The sequence below is a fragment of the Mus caroli genome, unplaced genomic scaffold (assembly GCF_978045245.1).
Source record: "Mus caroli unplaced genomic scaffold, Mus_caroli_1 scaffold_2, whole genome shotgun sequence".
Taxonomy (NCBI): Eukaryota; Metazoa; Chordata; class Mammalia; order Rodentia; family Muridae; genus Mus; species Mus caroli.
The window spans coordinates 118,695,921-118,721,645 of NW_028227257.1; the positions used below are offsets into that span (position 1 = coordinate 118,695,921).

Sequence of the window (25,725 nt, forward strand, 5' to 3'; positions counted from 1 at the left end):
CTCTTTGAGTCTATTTATGTGGTATATTACACTTATAATTTGCATATGTTGAACCAATCCTGAATCTCTGGGATAAAGCCAACTTGATCTTGGTGGATAATCTTTTTGATATGTTCTAGATTCAGTCAGAATGTATTTTACTGAGATTATTTTGAGTCTATATGAATCAGAAAAATTGGCTTCTAATTTCCTTTTCTGTTTGGTCTTTTTCTGGTTTTGTGAGTGAGGCAATACTGGCTTGGTTGAAAGGCTAAATCAAAAACTTTAAAAGATCTCAGATCTCATTAATAATGTAATGATACACCCAAAGGCTTTGGAAAAACAAAAGATGGAGACCATAGATAGAAAGAAACCATCAAAATTAGTGCTGAATACACGGGATGTCTTTAGCAAACCCCTCCCCTCAAACCTCAGAAATCTATTCAAGGAGAAAGCAGAAAAACTGCAAGACTCAAGGATGGAAGAGAGCTACCAGAAAAAGGGTGTCTTCTAATTAGAGCTGAGGTAACAGAAACATAGTGACTATGTCAGCATTCACAATATCTGCACAAATTTAATCCAGGCAAAATTTCGGCATAAAGAAGGGGAAATGGACACAAAGTCCTACCCTCTAACCAAGAAACTATCTGCAGCTGATGCTGCTGGAAGGGAGGGAATCTGTTTTCGCCAATGCAGCATTATTGTGTAAATCAACCACACTCTATGGTGGCCTCATGCTCAGGAATAGATGACCACCTCAAAACAGACTTCATGGTTTTTGTGGGGTTTTTATTTTGTTTTGCTTTTGTTTGGTTGGTTGGTTTAGTGTGATTGTTGTTATGGACTGGTGTGTTTTTGTCTTAGGGCTTTTGATTTTTTTGTTTGTTTGTTTGGTTGGTTTTGTATTTATATTGTTGGCCTTGGGTTTATTCCTCTCTGTTTTCTTCAGAGAAATAACATGAAAGAAGAATCTGCAAGGATGTGAGAGGGAAGAATAGGATCAAAATACATTGTGTGAAACATTTGGAAAATCATTTTAAATGCAATAAATTAGGGATAAAATTAGTAAAATAAAACAAAATTTAAGATGCAAGGAGACAATGAAATGAAGAATTAATTGTTTTAGAAAGATAAAGCATAGTTGATAAGTTTTTTGTCAATTAAGCCCAAAAAAGACAAGCTCCATTAATAAAATCAGAAATAAAAAGGAAGATACACTGGGTGTGGTGGCACATGCCTTTAATCCCAGCACTTGGGAGGCAGAGGCAAGCAGATTTCTGAGTTCATTGCCCGCCTGATCTACAGAGTGAGTTCTAGGGCAGCCAGGGCTACACAGAGAAATCCTGTCTAGGGAAAAAAGTAAGGAAGATACTTGGAAATTTTTCAAATTCCTTTAAAACACCAGGATTACCTTGATAACACAACTAGATGAAGGCACAAAATACAAGAAAACTACAGCCCAATCTTCCTGATGAACACAGATGTAAAATTCCCAGAATACTGACGAAATGAATTCAAGCTCATATGAGAAAGATTATTCATCAAATTTATTTCAGTCAAGAGATGCAACACATGTAAATCAATAAATGCTATGTTTCCACATAGATAGACTCAAAGACAGAAATTGCATGATTATCCTTTTTAAAAGCCCTTTAAAAATCAACATCCAGAAGCCGGGCATGGTGACACACACCTTTAATCCCAGCACTTGGGAGGCAGAGGCAGGTGGATTTCTGAGTTTGAGGCCAGCCTGGTTTGCAGAGTTAGTTCCAGGACAGCCAGGGCTATACAGAGAAACCCTGTCTTGGAAAAACAAAACAAAACAAAACAAATCAACTTCCTTTTATGATAAAATGTCATGGAGAAGCCATGGATGGAGGGAGCATACTTCAACATAATAAAGTCTATATACAACAGACCTGTAACCCAACCAACATCATGCTACATGGAGAAAAACTCAGGTCCCAACAAGACAAGCAACAAGGGTATACACTCTCTCCTCTCCTATTCAAAACAGTGCTTTAATCTACATGATACCAATTAAACAACCGAGAAATCAGGGGAATACAAATAAGAAGTAGTCATAGTGTCCCTATTTGTAGATAATACGGTTCTATATAGAAGAGACCCTAAAGAATCCACCAAAAAGCTTTAGAACAAACTGGCAAGATACAAAGTTGACACATTCAAATCAGTAGCCTCCCTGCACACTAATTTCATTTTTTTTTATTTATCATTTTGTATGTGCATGTGCCAGCAGACTTTATGTGTAGCATACATGCAGGTGCTCATGGATGCCAGAAGACAGCATTAAATCACCCAGAGTGGAGGTACAAGTAGTTGGGAACTCTCATGTGGGAAGTAGGAATAGAAGTCAGGTCCTCTGCAAGAGAAGTAAACAGTCTTAACCAGCACAGCATCTCTGTAGTCCCAGAAATGACCATTGTTAAATACAAGCAAAGGATAGATTCCTTTCTTATAATCTAATGGAGGAATTATCAAACTACAATAACAATTTTATACAAAATCTAAAAGAGGTATTACCAGATGCAGTATGACATTTGAAAATTGGATGCATAAAGAACTACATGCATACATTTTTAATATGAAGATACTGTACCTGTTATGGCATATATGGCATATGATAAACATAGCTACTCTGAAGGCTCAGGAATGAAGATCATCATTTCAAGGCCAAAGTATGGAATTTATTGAAAACCTGACTTAAAAGTTTTTAAAAAGGCATAAAGATGTTACCTAAGTATTACACTGCTTTCCTAATAGGTACAAGGCCCCAACTTCATTCCTTAGGGGAGGTCTATTTCATTCTAGAGAGTGTAGGGCCAGTGAAATGCATAAATCTATCTGTTAAATGATATAACTTATTCAGAAAGAAATTAGGTAACGTGAGTATATTTTAAAGGGTACATTTTCTAAGATTAATAGAAATACTTTTCTATTAAAGTATTAATGGAAAAGCTAAATAACAAGAAGGGCCCAAGGGAAGATGCTTGAATCTCACTGAGGAGAAATAAAATAGACATGGGGATGGATGAAGGGAGGGACCTGTGTGGGAGGTGGGATGGGGAGGGGAAGAAGAGGGATCAAGTGTGGGGAAGAAGAGAGAACTGGAATTGGGAGAGCTCATCTCTGGAACAAGCTAGAAACCTAGGAAAATGGAAACTCCCAGAATTCTATAAGGGCAACTCTAACTAAGACTCCTAGTAATGGGGAATATGGAGCCTGAATCAGCCATCTCCTGTAACCAGGCAAGACGTCCAATGGAGGGATTGAGATACCAACCTAGCCACAAAACCTTAGACCCATAATTTGTCCTGCCTATCAGATGTGTGTGTGTGTGGGGGGGGGGGGGGTAAACGATGAAGCAGAATTTGAGGAAGGGCCAACCAATGACTGGCCCAGATTGAGACTCAATGAGAGGGAGCCCACCCGTGACACTATTAATGCTACTCTGCTATACCTGCAGACAGGTGCCTAGCATAACCATCATCAGAGAGGCTTCACCAGAAACTGATGGAAACGGATGCAAAGATTCGCAGTCAAACATTAAATGGAGCTTGGCGAATCCTGTGGAAGAAGGAGTAGGAGGAATGATTGAAGGAGCCAGAGGTCAAGGACACTACAAGAAAACCTATGCAACGAACCAACCTGGGCCCACAGGGACTCATAAAGACTGAAATGCCAATCAGAGAGCATGCAAGGGATGGCACATCTGTACATAGGCCATCTGTACATTTGTAGCAGCTGTGTGGCTTGGTCTTCATGTGAGACTCCTAAAGAGGGACCAGGGGCTCTCTCTGACTACATTGCCTGCCATTTGGATCACTTTCCCATAACTGGGCTGCCTAGCCTCAACAGCTGAAGATATATCTAGTCTTACGGCAACTTGATATGCCAAGGCTGGTTGATATCCATGGGAGACCTCCCCTTTTCTGAGGAGATGGGGAGGAGAGGTTGATGGAGGGTATGAAAAGGAGAGGAGAAAGGGGAAGCTGAGTTAGCAATTTAAAGTAAATAAATAACTTAAGAGGAGAGGAGAGGAGAGGAGAGGAGAGGAGAGGAGAGGAGAGGAGAGGAGAGGAGAGGAGAGGAGAGGAGAGGAGAGGAATAGGAGGTTATGGTGGTAAAAGAAAAAGTCAAGAAGAGGCAGCTGTATAGAACAAACCTTCCAAAATCAGACCTACACAAAAGTATCCCCATTCACAAGGGGCTGAGCCCATCCACAACAATCATTAATAAAGAAAATTCCCCCAGCAAACTGTCCTACAGGCCACCCTGAACAAGAAATTTTCTCAATTGAGGTTCTTTCTTCTTAGATGATCATAGCTTGTGTCCAATTAGCAAAAAGTAGCCAGTATAGGCACACAATTTGTATAAATAATATTTTATAAAAATGCAATAATTTAATAGGTATTGATGCTAGACATTTAACAATAAAATTTGAACTTAATAAACATCGTATATGTACACATTATTGCATCATATATTATGTAGAAAAAATGCAGATGTACAGTGTTTGGAATTTGTCTTTATATATTTCAGACACATACTTCATTCTTGCTACTTTTCATTATTATTTTCCACTTCTACCAACAAATCTTATAAAAGTCAAACTTAACACTGGCTCTAAATCAATGGAAAACTCTTGAAAACTATTATTCGATGTCAATACACTGCTTCAAAATTAAGGTCAGCCTTTGTACTATGGTAACTAAGTATGATCCATTTTCAAGATTAAACTGTCTATTGAACTTAGGACTAGACAGTTATCCATTAATAAGCTGTCTACCTCATTTCTGGCTTTTTCCAAGTGTTTTGCCTTCTATGATCCAATGTCCTTTCTGTTACTGGAGCTCCACGTGCCTGCTTGGTTTGAGATTGACATTTACCAGGCATATTAATTCAGACTGACTCTAAGATTCCAACTATTTGTCCTCATATACATTAACTAGAACAGCCAATGGTATTTTATAGTTTTCTTAGATAAATTTACTTCTAAAAAATTTCTTCTTTGGGGTGTTATGGCAGTTTTATAAATTTTTAAAATTTATTGATAGTGCCAAAAATATAACTGATGTGGTGTATGTGTATGTATGTTGAGCTACTATAAAATTAGTTGACTTGTATTATTAGCTCAACTAGTTGGAGACTTTTTGTATATTTTTTAGTATTTTCTATGTGAGTCTAATTTATCTCACAGGAGGTGCAGCTTTTAGCTTGGATAGACTCTTTTTTTTCTTTGCCTAAATACCATAGTTGAAAGTTGTAGTACATTGACAGAAATGGCAGACTCAGGACTCCTTTCATTCCTGATTTGGAAGGCTTTCATTCAGGCTTTAATTGATCAATACACATAAACTTCTTAAACTCTGGATCATGACGCCAAGTGAGGTCATATAATTGAATGTGAAGATAGTAAGAATTTGACTCAAGATCCTACAGTATCAAATATACAGCCAAGATTTAATTGTTCAAACAAAATTAAATTAGCACATCTATCTCCTTAGTATTGAATTTTGCTTTCATTTCTATTCATGATGATACAATTTTACATGTACAGAAGAATAGATTTAATAGCTTTAAAATATTTTTGTAAAAAGAAAGAGCATGAAATTGGATGTGTGGTAAGATAAGGAGAATCTGAGAGGAACTGGGGGTGGGGAAAGCAATGAATATGAGCAGAATATACCACAAAATTATCAAAGGAGTTTTTAAAAATATTATACATATTTATTTTTTACTTTCAGCATGTGCTGAATAGGCTTGAATGCCTATTTTAAACATCTATATACCAGAATAATATAAAGATTTCTTAGACAGCTGCCCCCAGCATCTCCCTACATAATCTGATGGCCCTTGAGTTTCCTGTTCTCACCAACCTACCCAACCAAATTACTTCGCATTAGTTCTACCTTGGTGGTCCCCACCTCAGCACTCCTCCACATGTTCCCTACAGATCAGTGGGTTCCCTGTCCTCAGGGAGGGCCTGACCATGATCATTGCCTGTCCTCACAATGCCAACAAGTGAAAACAGACAAGATGTTCATAATTGAATGAATAGATAATAAAATGTGGTATATTTACACAATGGAATATTATTCAGCTATTAAGAAAAATAAAACTTTAAAATTCACAGGTAAATTGATAGAACTAAAAACATAAGTAACCCTGGCCCAGAAAGACAGATGAGATGTCACATTCATTCTCTACTCTATGAATTTTGGCTTTGACTCCTCAGATGTGTGTTTCTTTTAAACAGCCATAAGTGTCAGCAAATTCCTAAGAGGCATGGAGAGGAACTCTCAAAAGAAAGGACATATAATACACTGGTATAAAGAAAATAAAAAAGGAATATATATATATATATATATATCATATAACATATGAATATATATATATATATCATATAACACAGTAACATATATCATACAGCTCTCAGTAGATAATCTAATGGTATATCTCAGGGTTCTAGAAAAACAAAAGGAAAGCAAACGCAAACACATCAGAGAGTTAAAATACATCTACATTAATATGTCAATATAAATATATATTAATATGTAGATATAGAGATATATATGTACAAATATGTGAGTACAGATTAATAAAACAGTATAACAACAATACGTGCAATTCATCAAACAAAAAAATAGACTTTTTAAAAGCAATAACAGGAAAGATTTTGTTGACTTCTTTTATATATGTTCCCTTAGCAGAAGTTAACCATTTTGAGCAATAAAGATAGACACAGTTCAAAGGAAAATAAAAAAATAGGTTTTTGAGAAAATTAGCAAAGATTCAGCAAGGCCCAACCAAAATAACCAAAATAATAATAAAAAGTTTTAAATTAATGAAACCAGAGACGAAAAGGGAGATGTTACTACACACCCTAATAAAATCCAGAAGGCATCAGAGAATATGTTGAATATATAAATAACAAAAAGTTCCAGAATCAAGAAAAGTTGGATACATTTCTAAATACATATGACTGACTGAAATTAAAGACAAAATATACAAGCAATTTAAAAGATCCATTAAAAAAATCCAGATTGCAACAGTAATTTATTTTTTTTAATTTTTAATATTTTTTATTACATATTTTCCTCAATTACATTTCCAATGCTATCCCAAAAGTCCCCCATAGCGCCCCCCACTTACCTACCCACCCATTCCCATTCTTTTGGCCCTGGCATTCCCCTATATTGGGGCATATAAAGTTTGCAAGTCCAATGGGCCTCTCTTTCCAGTGATGGCCGACTAGGCCATCTTTTGATACATATGCAGCTAGAGACAAGAGCTCCGGGGTACTGGTTAGTACATCACGTTGTTCCAACTATAGGGTTGCAGATCCCTTAAGCTCCTTGGGTACTTTCTCTAGCTTCTCCATTGGGAGCCCTGTGATACATCCAATAGCTGACTGTGAGCATCCACTCCTGTGTTTGCTAGGCCCCTGCATCGTCTCACAAGAGACAGCTATATTTGGGTCCTTTCAGCAAAATCTTGCTAGTGTATGCAATGGTGTCAGCGTTTAGAAGCTGATTATGGGATGGATCCCTGGATACGGCAGTCTCTAGATGGTCCATCCTTTCATCACAGCTCCAAACTTTGTCTCTGTAACTCCTTCCATGGATGTTTTGTTCCCAATTCTAAGAAGGGGCACAATGTCCACACTTTGTCTTCATTCTTCTTGCGTTTCATGCGTTTAGCAAATTGTATCTTATATCTTGGGTATCCTAAGTTTTGGGCTAATATCCACTTATCAGTGAATACATATTGTGTGAGTTCCTTTGTGATTGAGTTACCTCACTCAAGATGATGCCCTCCAGGTCCATCCATTTGGCTAGGAATTTCATAAATTCATTCTTTTTAATAGCTGAGTAGTACTCCATTGTGTAAATGTACCATAATTTCTGTATCCATTCCTCTGTTGAGGGACATCTGGGTTCTTTCCAGCTTCTAGCTATTATAAATAGGGCTGCTATGAACATAGTGGAGCATGTGTCCTTTTTACCGGTTGGGACATCTTCTGGATATATGCCCAGGAGAGGTATTGCTGGATCCTCCGGTAGTACTATGTCCAATTTTCTGAGGAACCACCAGACTGATTTCCAGAGTGGTTGTACAAGCTTGCAATCCCACCAACAAGGGAGGAGTGTTCCTCTTTCTCCACATCCTCGCCAGCATCTGCTGTCACCTGAATTTTTGATCTTAGCCATTCTGACTGGTGTGAGGTGGAATCTCAGGGTTGTTTTGATTTGCATTTCCCTGATGATTAAGGATGTTGAACATTTTTTCAGGTGCTTCTCTGCCATTCGGTATTCCTCAGGTGAGAATTCTTTGTTCAGTTCTGAGCCCCATTTTTTAATGGGGTTATTTGACTTTCTGGAGTCCACCTTCTTGAGTTCTTTATATATATTGGATATTAGTCCCCTATCTGATTTAGGATAGGTGAAGATCCTTTCCCAATCTGTTGGTGGTTTTTTTGTCTTATTGATGGTGTCTTTTGTCTTATTGATGGTATCTTTTGCCTTGCAGAAGCTTTGCAGTTTCATGAGGTCCCACTTGTCAATTCTCGATCTTACAGCACAAGCCATTGCTGTTCTATTCAAGATTTTTTCCCCTGTGCCCATATCTTCAAGGCTTTTCCCCACTTTCTCCTCTATAAGTTTCAGTGTCTCTGGTTTTATGTGAAGTTCCTTGATCCACTTAGACTTGACCTTATTACAAGGAGATAGGAATGGATCCATTCGCATTCTTCTACATGTTAACAACCAGTTGTGCCAGCACCATTTGTTGAAAATGCTGTCATTCTTCCACTGGATGTTTTTAGCTCCCTTGTCGAAGATCAAGTGACCGTAGGTGTGTAGGTTCATTTCTGGGTCTTCAATTCTATTCCATTGGTCTATTTGTCTGTCACTATACCAGTACCATGCAGTTTTTATCACAATTGCTCTGTAGTAAAGCTTTAGGTTCGGCATGGTGATTCCACCAGAGGTTCTTTTATCCTTGAGAAGAGTTTTTGCTATCCTAGGTTTTTTGTTATTCCAGATGAATTTGCAGATTACACTTTCTAATTCGTTGAAGAATTGAGTTGGAATTTTGATGGGGATTGCACTGAATCTGTAGATTGCTTTTGGCAAGATAGCCATTTTTACAATGTTGATCCTGCCAATCCATGAGCATAGGAGATCTTTCCATCTTCTGAGATCTTCTATAATTTCTTTCTTCAGAGACTTAAAGTTTTTATTATACAGATCTTTCACTTCCTTAGTTAGAGTCACGCCAAGATATTTTATATTATTTGTGACTATTGAGAAGGGTGTTGTTTCCCTAATTTCTTTCTCAGCCTGTTTATTCTTTGTGTAGAGAAAGGCCATTGATTTGTTTGAGTTAATTTTATATCCAGCTACTTCACCGAAGCTGTTTATCAGGTTTAGGAGTTCTCTGGTGGAATTTTTAGGGTCACTTATATATACTATCATATCATCTGCAAAGAGTGATATTTTGACTTCATCTTTTCCAATTTGTATCCCTTTGATCTCCTTTTGTTGTCGAATTGCTCTGGCTAGGACTTCAAGTACAATGTTGAATAGGTATGGAGAAAGTGGACAGCCTTGTCTAGTCCCTGATTTTAGAGGGATTGCTTCAAGCTCCTCACCATTTACTTTGATGTTGGCTACTGGTTTGCTGTAGATTGCTTTTATCATGTTTAGGTATGGGCCTTGAATTCCTGATCTTTCCAAGACTTTTATCATGAATGGGTGTTGGATCTTGTCAAATGCTTTTTCCGCATCTAACAGGATGACTATGTGGTTTTTGTCTTTGAGTTTGTTTATATACTGGATTACATTGATGGATTTCCGTATATTGAACCATCCCTGCATCCCTGGGATGAAACCTACTTGGTCAGGATGGATGATTGTTTTGATGTGTTCTTGGATTCGGTTAGCAAGAACTTTATTGAGGATTTTTGCATCAATATTCATAAGGGATATTGGTCTGAAGTTTTCTATCTTTGTTGGGTCTTTTTGTGGTTTAGGTATCAGAGTAATTGTGGCTTCATAGAATGAGTTGGGTAGAGTACCTTCTGTTTCTATTTTGTGGAATAGTTTGTGAAGAACTGCGATTAGATCTCCTATGAAGGTCTGATAGAACTCTGCACTAAACCCATCTGGTCCTGGGCTTTTTTTAGTTGGGAGACTATTAATGACTGCTTCTATTTCTTTGGGGGATATAGGGCTGTTTAGATCATTAACCTGATCTTGATTCAACTTTGGTACCTGGTATCTGTCTAGGAACTTCTCCATTTCATCCAGGTTCTCAAGTTTTGTTGAGTATAGCCTTTGGTAGAAGGATCTGATGGTGTTTTGGATGTCTTCAGGATCTGTTGTTATGTCTCCTTTTTCATTTCTGATTTTGTTAATTAGGATGCTTTCCCTGTGCCCTCTAGTGAGTCTGGCTAAGGGTTTATCTATCTTGTTGATTTTCTCAAAGAACCAGCTCCTTGATTGGTTGATTCTTTGAATAGTTTTTCTTGTTTCCACTTGGTTGATTTCGCCCCTGAGTTTGATTATTTCCTGCCGTCTACTCCTCTTGGGTGAATTTGCTTCCTTTTGTTCTAGTGCTTTTAGGTGTGTTGTCAAGCTGCTAATGTGTGCTCTCTCTAGTTTCTTTTTGGAGGCACTCAGAGCTATGAGTTTTCCTCTTAGAAATGCTTTCATTGTGTCCCATAAGTTAGGGTATGTGGTGGCTTCATTTTCATTGAGCTCTAAAAAGTCCTAATTTCTTTCTTTATTCCTTCCTTGACCAAGGTATCATTGAGAAGAGTGTTGTTCAGTTTCCACGTGAAGGTTGGCTTTCTATTATTTATTTTGTTATTGAAGATCAGCCTTAGTCCATGGTAATCTGATAGGATGCATGGGACAATTTCAATATTTTTGTATCTGTTGAGGCCTGTTTTGTGACCAATTATGTGGTCAATTTTGGAGAAGGTACCATGAGGTGCTGAGAAGAAGGCATATCCTTTTGTTTTAGGATAGAATGTTCTGTAGATATCTGCCAGATCCATTTGATTCATAACTTCTGTTAGTTTCCCTGTGTCCCTGTTTAGTTTCTGTTTCCATGATCTGTCCATTGGTAAAAGTGGTGTGTTGAAGTCTCCCACTATTATTGTATGAGGTGCAATGTGTGCTTTGAGATTTACTAAAGTTTCTTTAATGAATGTGGCTGCCTTTGTATTTGGAGCATAGATATTCAGGATTGATAGTTCCTCTTGGAGGATTTTACCTTTGATGAGTATGAAGTGTCCCTCCCTGTCTTTTTTGATGACTTTTGGTTGGAAGTCAATCTTATCAGATATTAGAATGGCTACTCCAGCTTGTTTTTTCCTACCATTTACTTGGAAAATTGTTTTCCAGCCTTTCATTCTGAGGTAGTGTCTATCTTTTTCTCTGAGATGAATTTCCTGTAAGCAGCAAAATGTTGGGTCTTTTTTTTGTGTAGCCAGTTTGTTAGTCTATGTCTTTTTATCGGGGAGTTGAGTCCATTGATATTAAGAGATATTAAGGAAAAGTAATTGTTGTTTCCTGTTATTTTTGTTGTTAAAGTGGGCATTCTGTTCTTGTGGCTGTCTTCTTTTAGGTTTGTTGAGGGATTACCTTCTTGTTGTTTCTAGGGCGTGGTTCCTGTCCTTGTATTGTTTTTTTTCTGTTATTATCCTTTGAAAGGCTGGATTCGTGGAGAGATAATGTGTGAATTTGGTTTTGTCATGGAATACTTTGGTTTCTCCGTCTATGATAATTGAGAGTTTGGCTGAGTATAGTAGCCTGGGCTGGAATTTGTGTTCTTTTAGTGTCTGTATAACATCTGTCCAGGATCTTCTGGCTTTCATAGTCTCTGGTGAAAAATCTGGTGTAATTCTGATAGGCTTGCCTTTATATGTTACTTGGCCTTTTTCTCTTACTGCTTTTAGTATTCTATCTTTATTTAGTGCATTTGTTGTTCTGATTATTATGTGTTGGGAGGTATTTCTTTTCTGGTCCAGTCTATTTGGAGTTCCCTAGGCTTCTTGTATGTTCATGGGCATCTCTTTCTTTAGATTTGGGAAGTTTTCTTCTATAATTATGTTGAAGATGTTTGCTGGTCCTTTGAGTTGAAAATCTTCATTCTCATCCACTCCTATTATCCGTACGTTTGGTCTTCTCATTGTGTCCTGTATTTCTTGGATGTTTTGAGTTAGGATCTTTTTGCGTTTTACATTTTCCTTGATTGTTGTGCTGATGTTCTCTATGGAATCTTCTGCACCTGAGATTCTCTCTTCCATCTCTTGTATTCTGTTGCTGATGCTCGTGTCTATGGTTCCAGATTTCTTTCCTAGGGTTTCTATCTCCAGTGTTGCCTCATTTTGGGTTTTCTTTATTGTGTCTACTTCCCTTTTGAGGTCTAGTATGGTTTTGTTCATTTCCATGATCTGTTTGGATGTGTTTTTCTGTTTTTCTTTAAGGACTTCTACCTGTTTGATTGTGTTATCATGTTTTCCTTTAAGGACTTCTACCTGTTTGATTGTGTTATCCTGTTTTTCTTTAAGGACTTGTAACTCTTTGCCATGTTCTCCTGTAATTCTTTAAGTGAGTTATTAAAGTCCTTCTTGATGTCCTCTACCATCATCATGAGATATGCTTTTAGATCCGTGTCTAGCTTTTCCGGTGTGTTGGGGTGCCCTGGACTGGGTGAAGTGGGGGTGCTGGGTTTTGATGATGGTGAGTGGTCTTGGTTTCTGTTAGTAAGATTATTACATTTACCTTTCGCCATCTGGTAATCTCTGGGGTTAGTTGTTATCGTTGTCACTGTTTAAAGATTGGAGCAGACTCTGTGTTCCACTCACCCAAAATCTCAAAATCCTGTGGCGGGTGTCTTGGGTAGCTGGCGGGTGTCAGCCGACCCTGCGCTCTAGCTACCCCGATGCTGGTCAGACCGGATGAGGCTTGTGGCCCTACTCAGGCCGGATTTCTGCCTCCTCAACCAAAGCAGTCTCAGGTCCCGCATGATTGGACTGGAGCAGAAGCTGTGTTCCACTCACCAGAAGTCTCAAAATCCTGTGGCGGGGGTCGTGGGTAGCTGGCGGGTGTCAGCCGACCCTGCGCTCTAGCTAACCGGGTGCTGGTCAGGCCGGAAGTGGCCTGTGGCCCTACTCAGGCCGGGTTTTCTGCTTCCCTAACTAATGCAGTCTCAAGTCCAGCGCGCAATTGGATTGGAGCAGAAGCTGTGTTCCACTCACCAGAAGTCTTAAGATCCTGTGGCGGGTGTTATGGGTAGTTGGCGAGTGTCTGCTGACCCTGCGCCCTAGCTACCCAGGTGCTGTTCTGACCGGAACAGGCTTGTGGCCCTACTCAGGCCGGATTTCTGCCTCCCCAACCAAAGCAGTCTCAGTTCCTGCGTGATTGGACTGGAGCAGAAGCTGTGTTCCACTCACCACAAGTCTCAAAATCCTGTGGCGGGGGTCGTGGGTAGCTGGCGGGTGTCAGCAGGCCCTGCGCTCTAGCTACTCTGGTGCTGGTCAGGCCGGAAGAGACTGCAACAGTAATTTAACATCTTAACAAAATGAAAAGCCCTAAACCAAATGGTTTTATTAGTGAATTCCATCAAGCTTTCAAAGGTGACCTTCGCAAACTGTAGTGCAAAAAAGGAAGGGAGGAAACTGTGTTTAAAAAAGAAAATAAAGGAAGAATGTAAAGAAGGAACAATGAAGGAACGGAAAAGAAAAGAGGAGAAAAACTAACCGCAATCTCCCTGGCAAACATTGATGCAAAAAGTCTTAAAGAAATACTTGCAAGCTATATTCAAGTGTGGTTGTAAAGTTGGTCCTATATACATGAAACATAAATATAACATACTATATTGATAGAATTAAAACAGAAGTCACATAATCAACTCTATATATGCGTTAAGCTCAATGTCCCTTCCTGGTAAAAGCTCCGAAGAGTCTTGGAACTGATGGAACAAACTTCAGTATGATATATAGATATAGATTCATATACATATACACATACACATACAAATGTGTGATATAGCTAATGTACATTATCCATTAAGTACAAGTTAGTTATGCTACAATTCACAGACCCAAGGAAACTAAGTAAAAAGGAGGACCCAAGGGAAAAAGGAAAAATAAAATAGACATTGGAAATGGTTGTAAGAAGTAGGAGAGGGGATGAGGAAGAGAACAAGGATGGGGGAACCGAAATTGTGTGTGTGTGTGGGGGGGGATATCTCTAGGACTAGACAGAGACCTGGGAAGGGGGAGGCTCCCAAAGTCTATGGGGAGGCTCCCAAAGTCTATGGGGATGACCCTAGCTGAGACCCCTAGCAGCAGGGGATATGGAGATTAAAGTGGCCACCCCCTGTAGCCAGGTGGGATTTCCAGTGGAGGAAGGGGGACATCAACCAACCCACAAAACGTTTAACCCACAATTTTTTCCTACCTATAAGATGTACAGAGATAAAGACAGAGCAGAGATTGAGGAAGTGGCCAACAATAATTGCCCCAACTTGAGACCCATCCCATAGAAGAGCCAACCCCTGACTCTGTTAATGATACTCTGTTATACTTGCAGACAGGAGCCTAGCATAACTGTTTCCGGAGAGCCTTCATCCAGCAGCTGATGGAGACAGATGCAGAGACCCACAGTCAAACATTAGGTGGAGCTCAGGGACTCATTTGGGAGACTTGGAGATAAGATTGAGCAACTCTTAGGGGTCAAGGACACCACAAGAAAACTTTCAGTGAATTTACCTGGCCCCATGAGGACTCACAGAGACTGAACCACCAAGCAAAGAGAATGCAGAGGCTAGACCTAGGCACCCTACACATTTGTAGCAGATGTACAGTTTGGTCTTCAGGTGGGTCCCCTAACAACTGGAGTGGGGGCTGTCTCGGACTCTGTTGCATGCCATTGAATCCTCTTCCCCTACCTGGACTGCCTAGCTGGGCCTCTGAAAGAGAGGATACTTAGTCCTGATGCAACTTGATTTCCCAGAGAGTTTGGAAAGTAAGGGGGCTTTCCCTTCTCTGAGGAGAAAAGGAGGATTAATGGGGGGGGGGAATTTGTGAGGGTGGAACTTAGAGAAATGGAAAAAGGGGGCTTCCACTGGTATGTATGTAAAGTGAATAAATAAATTAGTATGAAAAATATGCAAGGCACATAATCAACATAAAAAATAAGTAACTTTTATATACACTAACAATAAATTGTTTTAAAAGGGCAGGTATAGGAGGCTAGAGAGATGGCTCAGGGGTTAAGAGCATCGACTGCTCTTCCAAAGGTTCTGAGTTCAATTCCCAGCAAACACATGGTGGCACACAACCATCTGTAATGATATCCGAGGCCCTCTTCTGGTGTGTCTGAAGACAGCTACAGTGTACAGTACTCATATAAATAAAATGAACCTTTTTAAAAATAAATGCCTTACAGTTGATTTTTTTAAAAATGCAGGTATAAGCCTAGCAAAGAGGTGAAATACCTCTACATGAAAAACTTGAAGACATTGAATATAAAGATTGAAGAAGACATTAAATGATAGAAAAACCTACACTACTGTATTGTCAGAATTACTATTATGAAAATGGCTTTACCCCAAAAGTAGTCTACAGACTAAATGGAGTATCGATTATATTCCAATGACATTTGATCTATTAAAGGATATCCTAAAATTCATATGGAAAGACAAATGATCATGGGTAGACAAAGCAATCCAAAGCAGAAAGAACATAGGTCAAGGTATTGCATTATCTGATCTCAAACTGTACTACAAACTATAGTGACAAAGACAATGTAATACTGACACAAAAATAAGACACACAGAGCAGCTGAACATAATAGAGATAAACCAGCACACCTATAAACACCTAACTTTTATAAAGGGTATTAAAAGATATATATTGGGCAAAAGACAACCTGGAAAATGGGATATATACTTGCCAAAGAATGAAATTAGTTTCATATCTCTCAGTTTTCACACATAAAAACATCAATTCAAACAGAATTAAATACCTTAATTTAAAACATGAAATACTGAAATGACTAAAGGAACACATGTGCCAATCACTCTAGGATATATGTCATAACAATAATCAATAATTAGAACTTAGTGACATAAGAACTAACTCAAAGAATTTACAAATGGAGTCACTAACTGAAATACAAATGGTCAAAGCATAATTTTTAAGTATCCAACATTTTTGCTCATCCAGGAAATGAAAATTAAAGCTACTTTGAGGTTCCTTCTCATCCCAGTCAGAATCAAGAAAGGCAATTACAACAAATATGGGCAAGGATGTTGACGAGAAGTAATCCCTAATTGTTACTGGTGGGAGAGTAAAATTTACAGTCACTATAGAGATCAATGTGGAGGCTCAATACTAAAAGGGGAGCCAGCTGTACCACTCCTGGATAGAACCCCAAATGACTACAGCCTAGAGAGACTTGCACATCCATAGTCACTGCTTCTCTTTGGACAATGGCTGGGACATGGAATCAGCTATACGTCCATCATAAGTGAATGGATAATGAGAATGTGGGTAATGAACCCAAGGGCATAAATATAAAGAAAAATTGAGAAATTTTCAAAATAATGTATAGAATTAGAAACTACTATATTCAGATTAAAATAGACAAATACCTCATGTATCTTTTCATATGCTAATTCTGGTTTCTAAATGTTAAAGTTGTATTTTTAGGTGTTGGCAGAGAACAAAAAAACTAGAAAGAGGCCTATGAGATGGGAAATAAGCTTTGAGTGCGTGCACTAGGAAAGGTAATAAAACACATAATGTAGAAATGAAAGAGGACCACTGTGGGCAGACAAGTGCATGGGGATGGTGAGAGGAAGGACATAATGTAGAAATAGGAAGAGGACCACTGTGGGCAGATGTGTGAATGGGGATGGTGAGAGGAAGGACAAAGGAGCAGGGAGCAGGAGTGGAAGGAATAATCTAAAGGGCACAAGAAAGCCTGCTATTTTGTACTTTTTTTTACAATGTGTGTGTACTTATATATGTGTGTGCATACGTGTATATATGCATGTGTGTGTGTGTAAGAGCAAGCAGATGCATATGTGGAGGACAGTCCTAGGGTCCAGTAATCAGACTTGATGACAAACACCTCTAACTGTTCTCTCCAGAATGTGTGCTTTTTCTTTTTCTTACTTGTTCAAGTTCAGAGAACTAGCAAAACTTAAGAATCTTTTTTCTTCTAAAATAACCAAATCCCAATTACCAATTTCTAATTTTATTTCAATTCCATTGAAAACTACCAAATTCAGAAAAATGTACAAACACACAGAATTTGTCTCTTAGGTTTGATTCTAGAAGTGATATTTACTGTGTAATGACAAATCTAGGCATAGAAGCATTTGTAATTCCACATACTTCAAGGTTCACTCTAGCTGTAGATCTCTTCTAAGAATGTATTCTTCCTCCTCACAAATAGGAAGAGAGTGGGAAATCCTCAGAGACAAGTGTAAAGAGGCTCTCTTTGATGTTTCAAAGCAGTTTGCCTTTTGCCCCTCTAACAAATTGCAGACACAAGTTAAGCTCCAGTTCCTCAAAACGCTGCTTATAAAACTAACATTTGTATCTTCTTTATTTATGCTCAAAATACTTTTAAGAAATTCCATTTGTACTTTCCAAAGTCATTTTACCTATCAATAGACCCCTGAATCTTAAATTTTGGATTAATATTTCATCTGTGACCTAGACTTTAGTGCCACTCAGTGTTCACATCCTAGAACTACAACAAGTCAAAACACCAAAACCTATCATAATTCAGACATGTACTGCAGCCTCAGAATATTTATTTTCTTACAATATAATGCCATTAGTTCAAGTTCTCTGATCCCTGCCTGGTTTGCACTTCACGATGCACCTAACAGAGATAGAAAACTCATCATGCTCTAAGCATCTATTGGAGCTTCACTCGGGAGAAATGCATGCCAGCAATCTTTTTTTGTTCTTTCAGATTGAATCATCTAGAACTGTGCCATGCTTCCAAATATAAACTGACTGACTGAAATCAGAGGAGAGAGAGATTATTTTCTCAAAAGGAAAAATTCCAACCACTTAAAAAGATCGTAACTAAAAGGTTCAATGTTTACAGAAATCAAAATGTAACAATGCAAGTTAGTAAACAAATAATGAAATTAAATGAATTATGAACAGTTTAGTTATATAATGTTACACATTTTCACAAAAAGTCCTGTGCCAGTAGAATAGCAAAATTTTCATTTGTGTAGGGAAAAGAAAAGATGAACCCTAGAAACTGTGTTATAACAGAATGAATGTGGGGAGGGGTAAAATATACAGCACAAACAATCGCAAACCGAAGATAAATAGAAGTATGAAAAAATTAAGGAAAGAAAGACATATGATTTGCTTAACAAATGAGACCAGAAAATTTTCACATAGAAATTATAAATGACATATCATTCAAGCTGACCTAACAATAACATACTAACCACTGGTCATTTTTAAACCAAGATAATTACCCACTGTGTACCATTCATCAAGAATGAAAAGAGGATGAAAAGTGTGACACTTTTCTTTTGCAAATACCTAACGATGCTTTAAAAAATTTGATATAACAAAAGGTAACTTGAAGAAACCTTATACTTCCTTTGCTGTCAAAATTTAGAAAAGTAAAACCAAAATCTTAATACTCTTGCTAGCTAGAGAACATCATTATCAGTACTTGGTATAAGTCTTTCAACCTATAGGATTATTTATATGTATGGTTTACAGGTTAAAAACATTGTCTCAGGAGCCAGACAATCCAAGTGTTTATCTTATAATTCATTAGTGAGTAAAGACAGCTCTAAATCTCAATTTCTTTATCTGAACAATAAGCATAATTCCAGTTCTTAGAGCTACAGACAGTGCTGCGCTTTTGGACTTTGAGTAGTTTTCATGGTTTGCACCCTTGGTTCACTGTAGGTATTACACCATTCTTCCCAATGGTCAATTATTCTGTTTATATTGAACTTTGACAAACAGAAGATTTAAATTTTTTATGGTAAATCTATCACTTTTTTATTCGTAATTTTTGCCTTTGGTATTATGCTTAGAAAGGCAACAGACTTAAAGATGTAAAGATAGTACAACTTTGTGAGGAAAGAAAAATTTATTTGGCATGAATAATGTGAATAAAATAAAAACCCAGCATCCCTCTTCTCATGCACTTCTACAAAGCATGCAACATTTTAACATCACTTCAACTTAAATAAATAAATAAATAAATAACATACCACCTGAAAAACTTCCAATGATCACAGGTTATCCTGTCATCTAGTCTGAATCTGTCATCTGTAACTTAAATAAAAACATATATATATATATTCACAATGATAATCAATACACAGTAACTGAAAAGTATTCCCCTTTTAAGGAAGTTCTCCATCTGACTGTGAAATGTTTATAACGAATTACTGTACAAATCCAGGAACTCACCTGAATCATGCATTGCTACATCCACTCCAGTAGTGACTCGCCTGACAGGCCTAGACACTTGGAAGCAGTCCTGAGGCAAAGAGTTTCACTGAAACTTAGCCTCCTGGAACCTTGGCATTCCCATAGCATGTATGCTCTAACCTGTCCCCGAGTTAGTCTGGTGTATGGATCTGTGTGCTCTCTTTCAGTATTGTTTTATTATAAGTGCCTTTAAGGATTGATTTTGGCATATAGCTAAGCCTCCACTGGTGTTCCAATGTTCTAGAAAGTCCTTGACCCGACCCTGAGCTTGGAATTCAGTAAGAATGTTACCTATTCAGTAACATTCAAATTTACCTCTAGTAGAGACAGTGAAAATAATCAGACATTACAATTTACTTGAATAAAAGCTAGAAAGCTCAGGGCTAGTCTACATAGTAATTACTTAGAACAATAGTCGAGTCACACACATACACAGGAATACACAATGGCCTAGGAAATAGGTGGGTTGTGGTTTTAGAAAGAATTATAATATTATTCATGAAAGGGTTAGTAGAACAGAATTCCCCTGGTGCACGGTTTTTCACTAGGCCCAGAGGAATAACACTATCAGGAATTTACTAAAGGACCCCTGGTGGTGGGTTTAACAATAGACTAGCATTGCACCAGAGCATTCACCTGGCTCCTGTGTTTAGCTGATCTTAATTAAGGGTTGTTCCCTATCTCAGTTGTAAACATGGCCTGGCTCCCCCAGCCTTTATGTATGCACTTTCTTTGTTTTGTGCCATGTACTGTGGCAGATGTATTTGCCTAGCTTTCTTGTATTTCCTCTGTATTAAAAGTCTGGTGTTTGCTTGGAAAAAATACATTCAGATACATACTCTCTCTGTGTCCGTGTCTGTTTGTCGTCTGAGCCAACTCCTTGCTTGCCTGTAACCCGGAACCAAGACGAGTTTTCCTGTGGATCGAGGACCCAAGTGAGGTCCGTCTACAGCAATGCATATCTGAGTGAATTCGGTTTTGTGGATACAAGTCCTTTTAGCCTATCACTGTCAAAATCACATGAAGACTTTCAAAGTTTAAACAAATCACTAATGTTATTACTGTTCTAACCATTTGAATTGATATATTTTCATCTAGCAGAGAACAGTATACAAGCTTGACTAGCAAAATATAACCTGGTTCTTGTTTGTGTCTCATACAATATCATTCATTCATTATTATAGTTTATCAGAATTAGTACCTAATCAATTAATACTTATAAATTAAAAATATAACTAGAAATCCAGCTGCCATTTTCTAACTTTTTTTTTCAAATTTAGATTAATACTAACTCAGGATTAACTGGATAACTAATACAGTATTTTTAGAAGGGGGGAATTGTGGTTGGTAAATCTACTAGGCATGTATAGAGCTGAATTCATATCTTCATCGCCCACAGGAAAAGTGTGAAATTCAGGTGTCTATGATTCCACTGCTGGGGGTGGAGTGAAGAAAGGTGGATCTTTTTAACTTAATAGTCAGCCAGACATGCCAATCAGTAGACTCCAGACCCTGTCTCATAGTAAGGTGGAAAGAAATGGAGGAAGATACCCAACACTGACCCCAAGCCTCCAAACATACATAACAAACACATAGACATGCACATGTACCACATAAACATACAAAAATTCAGCTCAGTGTTAGTTTTCATAATTTTTATAATTCAAGAAGGAGTTCAAACAAAAAGTTGCTACTAATCATATAGGGGTCCTTTCCAAATAAGCCACATTGGAAACAGAAGGGAAAAGATATTATAATTTTTATTTTATTTTTTGAGATTAAAAATATAATTACAATATTAATATAATTATAATGTCAATTGTATGAATGTTTTTAAGGCTGATTATTTGACACTTGACAAGAGATTGGTGTGCCATTCCCTGATAAAGACCATCTCTCTGACTCTCAGCTCTCCTATGTTGTCTATAGTTCCTCCTATAGGGTTAAGGCCTCATGGGCTTTCCCCAAACATGTTGGTAAATCCACTGGTACCAGGTCATGTTTCCCCAATCATTTTCATGGTAAGATTTTAATGGGTGTAGCTTTGATATTATTAAGAGACACAATCACACAGCTAATACAATACTTATTATTACTTACTATAGCACAAATTCCATGATCCTCTGGCTCTTAAAATCTTCTTATCATCTCTTCCATAAATGATCCCTAAGCCGTAGGTGTGAGAGTGCTCTGTAGATGTGTCTATTGGGACTGGGCTCCACAATGCATTTTTTTAATGGTTGTAGTTTTCTGTAGTGGTGTCCATCTGTTGCAAAGAGAAATTTTCTTGATGAGAGGTAAAATTATGTTTAAAATCACACCATGCCTAATATGCATATATTGGAGATAATAAAAAGTGTTTCTGGTTTTCTCAAGGTCACAAACAAGTAAGCAGTAGCATATCAATGATAGATGTTTTTTTCTTAGTCTGCTGCTCCATCTACCACAGTATATAATTTCTGCCATAAACATCTTAAAATATGTAGAAAGTCATAAGAATTGCTAATACTACTTTTCAGCACTGTCATATTTTGTCCACTGAGCCAAACATACCAGATGTCTTTAAATAAAAGATTTAGACAGCATAAAAATAAAGTGTTATTGTATATGAGCTTCTTAAAAATATAGCAATACATTAGAAATATCATAAGGTATTATGGGAAAAGGGAATGTTTAAAATATCAATGAGATATACTCAGAAACACAGAAGGTGGCCATAGATGCAGATAATGAGGTAGGAAAGCATGAAAAAGTATTGAACCATTTGGCATGATAAAATACATTTATCTAACATAATGAGCTAAAATCATACATTTCCATTTGTCAAGGTAAATGTGAACTGTTTTGTTTCCTACAATTAATATGCCTTCATAAGTGTATAACTCTATTATATTCTTAAAAAACATACAATGCTATTGATTAGTCACCTAGAGTGGTTAAGAGGGTAACAGTTGTAAGGTGACGGATACACTAGCCAGTTGCTTCCACGTCTAAATATCAATACTAACAATTAGTGAGAATAGAATTTATGAAAACAGATTTGAAACAATAGTTTCTGAGTTCACTGTGTGTCTGTTCTATCTATAGATTTCTATCGAGTTACTCTACATATTTAAACAAGCAATATTCTCCTGTTTATGTTTTCTGTTATATTTATTTATTTATCAATGTATCTATATACCTATTGTCTTAGTCAGGGTTTCTATTCCTGCACAAACATCATGACCAAAAAGCAAGTTGGGGAGGAAAGGATTTATTCAGCTTACAATTCCATACTGCTGTTCATCACCAAGGAAGTTAGGACTGGAACTCAAACAGGTCAGGGAGCAGGAGTTGATGCAGAGGCCATGGAGGGATGTTCTTTACTGGCTTGCTTTTTCCTGGTTGGCTCAGCATGCTCTCTTACAGAACCAAGACTACCAGCCCAGAGATGGCACCACCCACAAGGGACCTTTCCCCCTTGATCACTAATTGAGAAAATGTCTTACAGTTGTATCTCATGGAGGCATTTCCTCAAATGAAGCTCCTTTTTCTGTGATAAATCTAGCTGTGTCAAGTTGACACAAAACTAGCCAGTATAATTGACCCCTTGTCAACTTGACACACAAACACACCAATAGTAAGCCTGAACCCTTACATTCTTATTCATCCCCACAGTCTAAATAACTTTCAATGTCCCACCATCTTTACATATTCTTAAAATTTCAATCTCTTTTAAATATCCATCTCTTTTAAAATCCAAAGTCTTTTTACAATTAAAAGTCTCTTAACTGTGGGCTCCACTAAAATAGTTTCTTCCTTCAAGAGGGAACATATCAGGGCACAGTCACAATCAAAAGCAAAAATCAATCTCCAACCATCCAATGTCTGGGATCCAACTCACGATCTTCTGGGATCCTCTAAGGGCTTGCTTGGGTACTTCTCCAGCCATGCCCTTTGTAGCACACTCATCGTCCTCTAGGCTCCAGATGCCTGTACTCCACTGCTGCTGCTGCTCTTGGTGGTCATCTCATAGTACTGGCATCTCTAAAACACTACATGACCCCTTCAGTCCTGGGCTGTCAATTGCAACTGAGGCTGCACCTTCACCAATGGCCTTCCATGGCCTCTCACAGTGCCAAGCCTCAGCTGCTCTGCATGACCCCTTCATGCCTTCAAAACCATTACCACCTGGGTGACCCTTACACATTACCAAGTCCTGCTGCAGCAGAAGTACAACCTTGGCTATCTCTGGAACACAGCCTCTTTGTGCTTTCAGAAAACACTTCCTAGAAGATGTCACCTCAATCATGCTGGTCTCTTCTTAATCACCGCTAATTTCTTAGTGCCAGCTAACCAGCATCAATAGTCCCAGTAATGCGAAGTTTTTGCTTTAGTAGTTCTGGTATCTTGTTAATCACAGCTGATTCTTCAGCCCCAGCTAACCAGAACTACAGAATCTTCACAATCAAAACAGCAATGGCCCTGAAAAGAGTCTTTAATTTTACCTCTGAAATTTCACAAGCCAGACCTCCATCTTCTGCACTGTTCTCAACATTATCTTCCAAGCTCCTACACAACATCTGACAGAGCTCTTAACAAATGGATCTTCAAGTCTAAAGTTCCAAAGTCCTTCCACAGTCCTCCCCAAAACATGGTCAGGTTGTCACAGGAATACCCTACTATGCTGGTACCAATTTTTCTTAGTCAGGGTTTCTATTCCTGAACAAACATCATGACCAAGAACCAAGTTGGGGAGGAAAGGGTTGATTCAGCTTACATTTTCATACTGCTGTTTATCACCAAGGAAGTCAGGACTGGAACTCAAACAGGTCAGGAAGCAGGAGCTGATGCAGAGGCCTTGGAGGGATGTTCTTTACTGGCTTGCTTCCCCTGGCTTGCTCAGCCTGATCTCTTATAGAACCAAGACTACCAGCCCAGAGATGGTCCCACCCACAAGGGGCCTTTCCCCCTTGATCACTAATTGAGAAAATGCCTTACAATTGTATCTCATGTAGGCATTTCCTCAAATGAAGCTCCTTTCTCTGTGATAACTCTAGCTGTGTCAAGTTGACACAAAACTAGCCAGTACACCTATGTATGTATGTATGTATGTATGTATGTATGTATGTATGTCTCTATCTATCTATCTATCTATCTATCTATCTATCTATCTATCTATCTGAGAGAGGAGGCATGCTTACATATATCAGTGTGCCTGTGGAGATCAAAAGATAACCCAAAGAAATACATTCTCTTCTACCACATATGTCCAAGGGATTGAATTCAAATGATGAGGATTGATCGCAAATGCCTCCGTCTACTGAACCATGTCAACAGCCCCTGCCTTCCCCAGTCTTACCACAGATGATCATATAATAAAAGATAGAAAAAACAGATGAAGGCAACAGCACACAGAAACAGAAATTAAAGAATGCATTTAGATACAAATAAAAAATAAACCATTTGAGAACTTTTCATTCATTTGCTCTTTTCCTTCTCCTTTTCATTAATATTTTAGTTTACATGCAAATTAATGGCTTAATTATGATATTTCATACATATATCATACATATCACTATACTTTTCTCCAAAGCTTGTTTTTTAGGGCTAATTCAAGCCATTTGAGAATTACTTTTTATTGCTTTTTAATTACTTTTCACTGTTTCCAGAAGGTAAAAACTTTGATAGCATGAAGATTTGAAGGTATTTTGGCCCAATCTTCTACTGTTCACCATATAAACTTCTTACTCTTTTTTGTACCAATTCTTGCCATTTGTCATAAGCACAAATTTTATGCTACTCTGCTTTTCAACAAACCATTTTCAATTGCATTGTCTTCTCATTAACTAAAGTCTATGAGACTGACTGATCATAAGATGCTGTAACCTCTACTAGATATTGAGCTAACAGGAAAAAAATCATGCTTATCCTCGAGTTCCTAATCCTAATCAGATATCCAAGATTCCACCCTATAGGTGGAACAACAATATGAACTAACCAGTACCCCCAGAGCTCGTGTCTCTAGCTGCATATGTATCAGAAGATGGCCTAGTCTGCCATCACTGGGAAGAGGGGCTCCTTGGTATTGCAAACTTTATATGTCCCAGTACAGGGAAACACCAGGACCAAGAAGTGGGTGGGTAGGGGAGCGGGGAGGGTATGGGGGACTTTTGGGATAGCATTTGAAATGTAAATGAAGAAAATATCTAATAAAAAATTGGGGGAAA

General features: G+C 38.0%; 1 protein-coding gene across 12 annotated transcripts in view; it reads right to left on the reverse strand.

The window, feature by feature from the left end:
- The window catches only part of Slc4a10 (solute carrier family 4 member 10), a 458,674-nt gene that overhangs the window by 332,517 nt on the left and 100,432 nt on the right, over positions 1–25,725 (reverse strand). For 10 of the 12 annotated variants that reach the window (XM_085834843.1, XM_085834838.1, XM_085834841.1 and 7 more), the window contains 2 exons: positions 21,617–21,782; positions 19,294–19,357 (listed from right to left, as the gene is read on the reverse strand). The gene's annotated coding sequence lies outside the window, so the exon portion shown is untranslated. The remainder of the gene's footprint in view (positions 1–19,293; positions 19,358–21,616; positions 21,783–25,725) is intronic. The other 2 variants (XM_085834836.1, XM_085834839.1) reach the window with 2 other exon arrangements.